The sequence below is a fragment of the Oncorhynchus nerka genome, linkage group LG22 (assembly GCF_034236695.1).
Source record: "Oncorhynchus nerka isolate Pitt River linkage group LG22, Oner_Uvic_2.0, whole genome shotgun sequence".
Classification (NCBI taxonomy): Eukaryota; Metazoa; Chordata; class Actinopteri; order Salmoniformes; family Salmonidae; genus Oncorhynchus; species Oncorhynchus nerka.
The window spans coordinates 45,899,183-45,907,752 of NC_088417.1; the positions used below are offsets into that span (position 1 = coordinate 45,899,183).

General features: G+C 40.4%; 1 long non-coding RNA gene across 3 annotated transcripts; it reads left to right on the forward strand.

The window, feature by feature from the left end:
• The first annotated feature begins 323 nt into the window (after positions 1-323).
• LOC115105254 (uncharacterized) lies at positions 324-7,227 on the forward strand. Of its 3 annotated transcripts, none has more exons than XR_010460487.1 (4): positions 324-2,062; positions 2,570-2,665; positions 3,446-3,653; positions 3,725-7,227. It is a non-coding gene; the product is annotated as an uncharacterized LOC115105254 (long non-coding RNA). The 3 variants fall into 3 exon arrangements; XR_003859845.2 differs by having other exon boundaries at positions 325-2,062; positions 2,556-2,665; positions 3,446-3,637; XR_003859844.2 differs by having other exon boundaries at positions 326-2,062; positions 3,446-3,637.
• The last annotated feature ends 1,343 nt before the right edge of the window (positions 7,228-8,570 follow it).

Here is an 8,570-nt window from a genome sequence, read left to right on the forward strand (position 1 = left end):
ACATACACTTATAATTCTAACAGCTTTTTTTGTCAGAAGAGTATTTAATTGTCTTAAAAAACAGTTCAATTTATTTGTGTAAGGTAAGAAGATGTGGTGTTCTGTTTGTAAATGTACATTTGTGAATATAAAATTAGGCCAAAAGAATTTGAGTTTATGTTTTCCTTAAACTTCTTCATATTGTGGTTGGCAGGGTAATATTTATGAATAATTTTAAAGGAAACTTCCTTAATTTTGTTAACAAGTAGGTATGTGTGTGGCAACAGCCAAACTTTTTTCCAACAGATATTATCAAGAAATTACGTTCCAATAATGCCTACGCTCTTGCCTGCATGTACTACCTTTTGGTTATGCTACTCGTATCTTTGCTTTCGATGTCTGTTTCTTTGCTTTCACTGACAGTCTTTTCGATTGCGTGTTTTGGCATTATTTTTCCGTGAAGGGCGGGGTTTAGAGGGAGGCGTAGACTATGAGTCTTCATTGGCCCGCTAGTTTTGGAGTGACAGTTCGTCTTCAGCGCAAGCAATTTGTTTTTCTTCATAATATAAAATTGCCATACACCCAGGGAGGCTATGCAAGAAATGCAATACATTTTGGACAATTAACGTTAGTAGTCAGATTATGTGGACCAGTGTAATATCACTCCGTCATCGGTCAGGGCTAACATACATCTAAATTGCCTAGATGTAATGCTAGCCTACATCAATCATAACTACCATGCTAAACTATCCCTGGCTATTTTTCTTGGCCAAGGCTAACGTTGAGCCAAATCCTGCAATCATCCCAGCAGAGGCGACAGTCGTCAGGAACACTGCACCTTTCATTAGCTGAATTTTGTCTGTTTTTTTCTTTTGCCTACTTAAGTAGACGGTCTGACGTCACCACTACGCGTCAAATCTTCCCTTTCTGTACCCGGATGTTCTGAACATGGTGTGTGTGTGTGTGAGAGAGAGAGAGCGAGAGTGAAAACCGTGACAACCCTAAATAGCTATTCCAATACCTGAAGTCGAGACCAAATATTGCCTGATACCAGCTGTTTGGTTGACATGATTTCAAATTACAATTTTCTTATGTCCTCACAGTCTATGGGGAGGCACATTATGGAGACGCTCCTGTACAGATTACAGCAGGCTATGCAATGCCTTCCTCTGGTCCTTGATTACTTAGTTTGTCCGCACCATTGAGATTATATTTATCAGCTCACGGGTGGGCATCATTTGTGGAACATTCCAACAGGAATCTGTTCCAAAAACTTAGTAAATAAGGTTGCCAACAAACAACGCATACAAAGTTGTATAGTGGCCGAATAAAGTACCGTGTAGGGAGTGGGCTATTTCATTAAGTTTTCACTCACCACATTTATTCTGAAAAAGTTCTCAAACATTAAGAATAAGCTACGTGGTGAGTTGATGCCTATTCAGCTATATTACGCTAGTTGAATTGATCATGCTACTTTGTATACGTTGCTTGTACTTTGCAAAGTTTTTGGAACAGATTCCTGTTGGAACGTTCCAGAAATTATACCCATCCTCCGCTCACTAGCAAATCAAGTAGACTTGCCACAAAAGGTAGTGCAGGGTTTCCCCAACCTGTATAGTCTAGTCAATGCTGCAATGGAAGAAATATGTGCCCCATCAATTGTTGTTGAGTTGGATGGCGAAATGGGACGTCTTAAACTGATTGTCAGAACAGCACCTTCAACAGCTGATTGAAATGGATCTGCCTGTATCTTGCAACTGCTTGGCATCTCAACACAAACTGACCAATGCAGAATGCAAAAATACGGTATCGTGGTGAGGGAACATGCAGCCAAATGATAGATGAGGAGCTGGACAATCTGGTGGACACAATCAAGACAAGTTCACCACAATTAGGATGGTGAGAGAATGTCTGAAAGTAGTGGGTCATCGAGTCAGTGGACCCGAGTGTGGGACTCAGCGCATCATGTCGATGCTGCAGGAATACAGCAAAGAATGGCACGACTTGGTTGTGTTGTCAGAACATACTCTGTCCGGTGTCCTCTTTCCCTCATACATGTGGACACCAACCACACGTTGATCAGGTAAGCTAAAACCCCTTTCTGCTCAGGGGTGCACATTTAGTCATAACTCCTAGCCCATACTCTGCTGCCTCTGTATTTTACTGCAAGACTCCTGCTTTCGCAAGTATACAAAACTGTCCAATGGTCTTTCAACAGATATGGCTTTTTATATTTGGTGGTATAGACAGCTTCTCAAGAAAGTTAACCGATTGACCTCCCATGGTATTTGACGTTTGTCTGGCTCAATGTGGATAATCCAATGCTTTCTATTCAAAATGGGTTTGAATTATACAACAGCCCCGCTGTAACCGCATCATTCCCTCAGTAAGTGCTGTGTAGAATCAGGCACTTGTTTGTATATGGTCTCGAATCAAACCATATGCCAGGTCTGCCTGAGGCCTTGTCTATCAAGACAAATATATATTTATGTTGACCAAGTTTCATACATCACAGAGGAGAGTGACTGAATTACACCTTGAATTATGACGAACAATTGTCTTTATTATAATCCCAGTGTCTGTCTGTCAGCATCTAGGGTGAGGACAGACTAAGGAGTGGAGAATGTGGACATCCCAAGATGCATGTTTCATGTCTGTGGTTGTGGCAGGGGAAGCTTTATCTCTGGTAAAAACATTCACAATCAACATTCATTTCCACCATTATTTGTATGTGCTGAATACATAGATTATGACCACATTATTGAAATTTCACTAAGACTATACTTAGACAAGTGGCCTACACCTAAATTATAATCCCTACACGGAGTAGAGAAGACAAGCTGTGCTGTTTCATGCATAACTGGTATTTAAATGCTTTGCAAATGAGTGCTTTATAGACAACGTTTCCATTCAGTTTTTATGCAAGTACTGTATAAAAAAAATGATGACAGCTGTGATGGAAACAGAAAGTTTCGGTACAACATGATAAATGCCGACCGATCATTTGTTTGGACATGGTGCGGTCTTGCCGGTAAAATTCATTGTGTGAGAAATGGCTGTGGAAATGCCTTTGTGTCAATATTGATATAATAACCATCATATCGAAGTAAACTTGGAGTCACGTGATGATAGTGTTGTGTGGTTCTCCCACTATGCCTCTGGAAACCATGCAGTTTATTAGACTACAGATTAAATCAATTATGAGCATCACAGGATGGTGAAAGTGCACAGTGATGGGGTTGAAACAGGTCAATTCAACTGGAGACGGTGAAGTAGAAATTCAAAGTACCATAGAATACTTTGACCAATTACATCTCCTTATGCTCAAAGGTTAAAATTAGTTGTTGGACAGGACTGGCTATGATGTTGAATGTTTCATTATGTTGCTTCAAATGCTCTCTCCTATGCTAACGGTTATGGTGGGATGTGTGGATCGCCGTGTCAAACATTTTACAATGTCCTACAGTTTGGAAGATGAGGGCTCCCTTGAAGGCTGTTTGACGGGTCACCTATTCTGTGCGCACTGTGTGCCTCCGAGCAGACCTAGACACCTTTACCAATGGATGGGATAAACATCCTCTGCACACCGAGCAAAATCTGATCCCCAACCAGCTATGATAAAGTACAGAATCCTGTCACCTTCCCTGGCAATGTGGAGGTATAGATTTTAAAATGTAAGTCTTATCTAAGAAAAAAAAAAAAAAAAAAGTGGTTGTAAATGTTACATGATTTTCCATGTTTTCAGGATTTAAACAGCTTGGACGATGCCTGCCTGCTGGGGGAGCATGGCCAGGGAATTGAGGTCCCACCAGTGGAGTGCCCAGGATATGACACTGCTCAAAGCAGCCATTGACCCAACCTCACCATCTCGAGACTATGGACAAGATATTTATGCATCTGTTTTGAAGTATGTGCTGCTACTGTTGGCTGTATTATCCTTATACCGCTGCTTGATACTGTCGCAAGGAATTCGTCTAGTCCAGTAATTCTAAATTGCTGTAGTGTTATGAAATGTGTTCGCAGCAAAATGAGACCAATTGGCCTATTTTTAAAAATTAAATTAAAATAATAATAATAATGTTCTATTTTTTTTATTAAATGTTATTTGTTTATCTTTATGTATTTTTGATTGGATAAAATTTTCCACAACATTAGTAACCAAAGATTCAGTCAGACTATTTTAATTGTATAATAGAATAGTCTTCAAACAAGGAGCTGCAGGGAAGAACTCAGAGTAAATGGTTGCACGTCCCTTTATGTAGTGAGAGGTAATAATACAATCCTATTGTTACAAGTTATTTATACAAGCAACAGTTCCAGAACACAATGGCATTGTGTTAGGGTGCAAGACATACTAGGAGTCTATGAAAGGCATATCACAGTCCAACACCGAATAGGCTACAGAACAGCTCACCCCAAATTCTGCCACCACACTATGGACAAAGTTTATTTAAATAACTAAAATACAAATGGTTGCAGTCATTAAATGTAAAAAATAAATAAAAAAAATGTTTTAACTACATGGTAAACGGTGATCCTTTTGAACAGAAATTAAACCTTCAAATATAAACTAGCAACAGAATGTCAAGTGATTAATCGGGTGTAGTAATGACTAGGATTCTATGTTCATATGTAAGTGATTGCTTTATCTGCCGTCCCAATGAAAACTAGTTTGAAAATGATAACATTTTATGGAAAATATAAATGTCTCTGGACGATGCACCGTGCTGCTTTGTTGACAAAATGACGGACACTTCATGGGCCATAGACCTGCGGCTCAGGATAATGTGGGATGTGCCACTTTGCTATATGAGGTCAAAAAAAGGGTAAATATTGTTTTGTCTTATTTACAGTGAGTGTCTAAGGCCTACATTTAAACAGTATTTGTATAAAATACTTTAAATAATTTCTTATGTGCCCCTGACCCATCAGCCATGGCATAACTATAGGGATAGTGGGAACTGTTAAACTGGATGGCTCCACTTCTTGTCCATCTTTCTGTCCTACTAACTCACCGTGCACTGCCGCTTCCTTTTCCTCCATTCCTCCTGAAACAATTACCGGTGTGTGTTTTCTGGTGTCAATGTGAAAAACATTGCTTTGTTCATAGTATTAACTATGGCTTTTGAAGGCAAAGTAATTGGACTATGTTACTAGGTGAGCAATCCAATAGATGTTACCATTTATAAACTGGTAATCAGCAACTGAACACATTATCTTCCCAGCCCTGTTGGTTTATTACCATTAAATGTTGACAATTTAAAAAAATACAAAGGCTGACGCTCACCTGCAGTTTCCACATCTTTAACAAAGTCCTTAAAGTTTGACTATGGCAGCCTTGAAGGTTCCTCTCCCGCTCATTTCAGGAGCGATGTGGCCGACTACAGTGTCAGCATTGGACTGGAGAAGGATAAATTAAATGTATAAATAAATCTGACTCATACAACACAACTAGTAATAAAACATTAATTAACTGCAATCTTCCCCCAGGGACAGACTCTTGCAGAGATTTGTCTGCTTCTGACAGATTTCCAGGAAGCCGTAGACTGAATAAAAGGTTTTCAGGCCTTTGTATTCTTGCCTGGTGTTCTAGAAGAAGGGTTCATTTTTCTTTTTTCAATGGCAGCCTGCCTCCGGAAGAGGTTCAGAAAGGACCTTCAAGCAAAAGTGAGAAAATTCACATTGATAAGGCTATGTTTGAGTTGATTTAATTTAAGAATTGTAATGAGAAACGGTGTAGTGAGGTGGAAGAGGCATACAAGATAGGGTGTCACTATCAGAAAGAGAGAGATTTAAGTGTGCATCACTATGTATCAGAGAGAGCATGTCTATTAATCTTATTTTGTGTCTGCAAATGTGTAAAGTACCAAAATAACAATGTTGCATGTGTAACATGCAAAAAAGGTGTGAGTGCGTGAGACATGATGAGGAAAGTAATGCATCATTTACAGATTGGCTGAATTTATTAATCGTCAAAATAGGGTAGACCCTATGATGGGTTGAGTATAGACAGCAAAAGTACACATTTCCTGTATTCTAAGACCATTGATATGCACCTGGCCATCCTGGTTACTGGAGTAATGCAGCTATCTCTGGGTTTGTCCCTGCACCTCTGTCAGCTGATGATGCCCCTGAACCATGCAATTGATGTACCTGTGCTTGCTGATGCAGTGGCACTGGACTCTGACACTTATGACACTTGTCCGGGGGTGTCCTTGGATGGGGCCACAGTGTCTCCTGACCCCTCCTGTCTCAGCCTCCAGTATTTATGCTGCAGTAGTTTATGTGTCGGGGGGCTGGGGTCAGTTTGTTATATCTGGGGTACTTCTCATGTCCTATTCGGTGTCCTGTGTGAATCTAAGTGTGCGTTCTCTAATTCTCTCCTTCTCTCTCTCGGAGGACCTGAGCCCTAGGACCATCTGACATGATGACTCCTTGCTGTCCCCAGTCCACCTGGCCATGCTGCTGTTCCAGTTTCAACTGACCTGAGCCCTAGGACCATGCCCCAGGACTACCTGACATGATGACTCCTTGCTGTCCCCAGTCCACCTGGCCATGCTGCTGCTCCAGTTTCAACTGTTCTGCCTTATTATTATTCGACCATGCTGGTCATTTATGAACATTTGAACATCTTGGCCATGTTCTGTTATAATCTCCACCCGGCACAGCCAGAAGAGGACTGGCCACCCCACATGGCCTGGTTCCTCTCTAGGTTTCTTCCTAGGTTTTGGCCTTTCTAGGGAGTTTTTCCTAGCCACCGTGCTTCTACACCTGCATTGCTTGCTGTTTGGGGTTTTAGGCTGGGTTTCTGTACAGCACTTTGAGATATCAGCTGATGTACGAAGGGCTATATAAATAAATTTGATTTGATTTGATATTCATAGTCTGGGTCAGCACAGAGATGAGGCCAAAACCACCTCTGAATACTCTGCTGTGAACATCAGCTGGATATATGGGGAAATGCATGATCATACTTGACCAAATTGGAATGTCTCTAGCTTAAATAGCCAGCTAGTCCAGAATATTTTTCTAAGGGTAATTCAGATATGACTAGTTTGAAAGTATGCTTTCTGTAAACCAAGTAGCTGTCCGTAAAGGTCGAAATGTGATTTCAATATCATGATTTTAGTGTCGTCATGGTGGATACATGTAACGTTACCTAGCTAGCTAACTGGATACATTAGTGATGGGTCTAAAATCAAAATGGCTTATTTCGACGTGACTTGGTTTAATAAAAACATGGACAAACCTATGGCTGGCAGTGGCTAACTACAGGCTGGCAACGACTTTAAATTATTTATTAGAGTTTTGATGTCTTATGTTACTATTACTATTACTATTTTGATTTCAACATCCATTATTTCACCGGTCCTCGAAAATGTGTTTACATTCTCAATTTTTTTTTTCATGTTCACGATTTATTTTATTTTGAATTTAGTACATATGGCGTGAAAATGACTCCATAAATTGGGCGCTAGCTCCAAAAAACAACTTCGTCAACAAGAACAATACAAATATATTCCGAGATAGATAACTTGTTCTCTGTAATATCGTATAGTTTTGGAATCGTGACATTAGGTACTTTAGAGGAAAATAGGCAGGTTTCTTGACTCATTCTCTTGACTTTTTAAAGGGGATTGCGTAACGATTACTTTAGCAGCTGCATGCCAACGTGGACGCGATTGGTCGACAGTCTACTGTGTGTGTGAGGTGTAAACACGTTCTCCATTAATTTCCCAAGGGTATTCCTATCTCCTTTAATGTAATATATCTAGCTATATGCCGCATTCAAAACAACTGGGAACTAGGAAATGTCAGACTTACGAATTCAGTACATTCTAGACAACTGGGGAAATCGTTTTGAACGGTCATCCAACTTGGAAATTTGGGCCTTTCTAGAGCTCCGACTTTCTGAACTGAAGATCACTGACATCGAGATTTGACCTTGTTTTTTCCCCAAGTTCTCCAGTTGTCATGAAAGCACCAATAATAGATGACAGCCTTCCTCCCACCCGCAGAGCCGGAGCAATTATAAGCAAGCTCACCAGTAAAGTGTGGACCTACGGAAAGAGGCATTGCATTACAGCAACACTTTCAACAACATTTATTAATGGATCATCTTTCTGCAAGTCTCTGCTGGAGGACATTTTCAGATCCTCCTGTGGGGAAAGAGTTTTGGGAAATGAGTGGAATTATCTTGATGTAGTGATAAAGCTTTTTTTGACTGGCCATTTTAGGATGGTTATTCAATATATAAGGGAAACTACAAGACAGTAAGCAGTCAGACTGCACCATTGGAGCTAAAACACAAGCATTTCACTGCACCTGTGATCAGAAAATCTGAACCCAACCAATAAACTTAGATTTGACTAGTCTCAGAAACCCAGAATATTGTGAGAGCTGTAGAGTACAGCCTTAACCAAAGCACAACCAGAATACTACTGGTGATGTTGGTGTAGGTCATGGTGGCTGGAACAGAAAGAAAGAGAAACCCAGCCAGCAGGGAGGAAGTGCCTTTGAGAAGCTTGTGTAACGGATGTGAAACGCTAGTTTAGTTAGCGGTGGTGCGCGATAAATAGCGTTTCAATCGG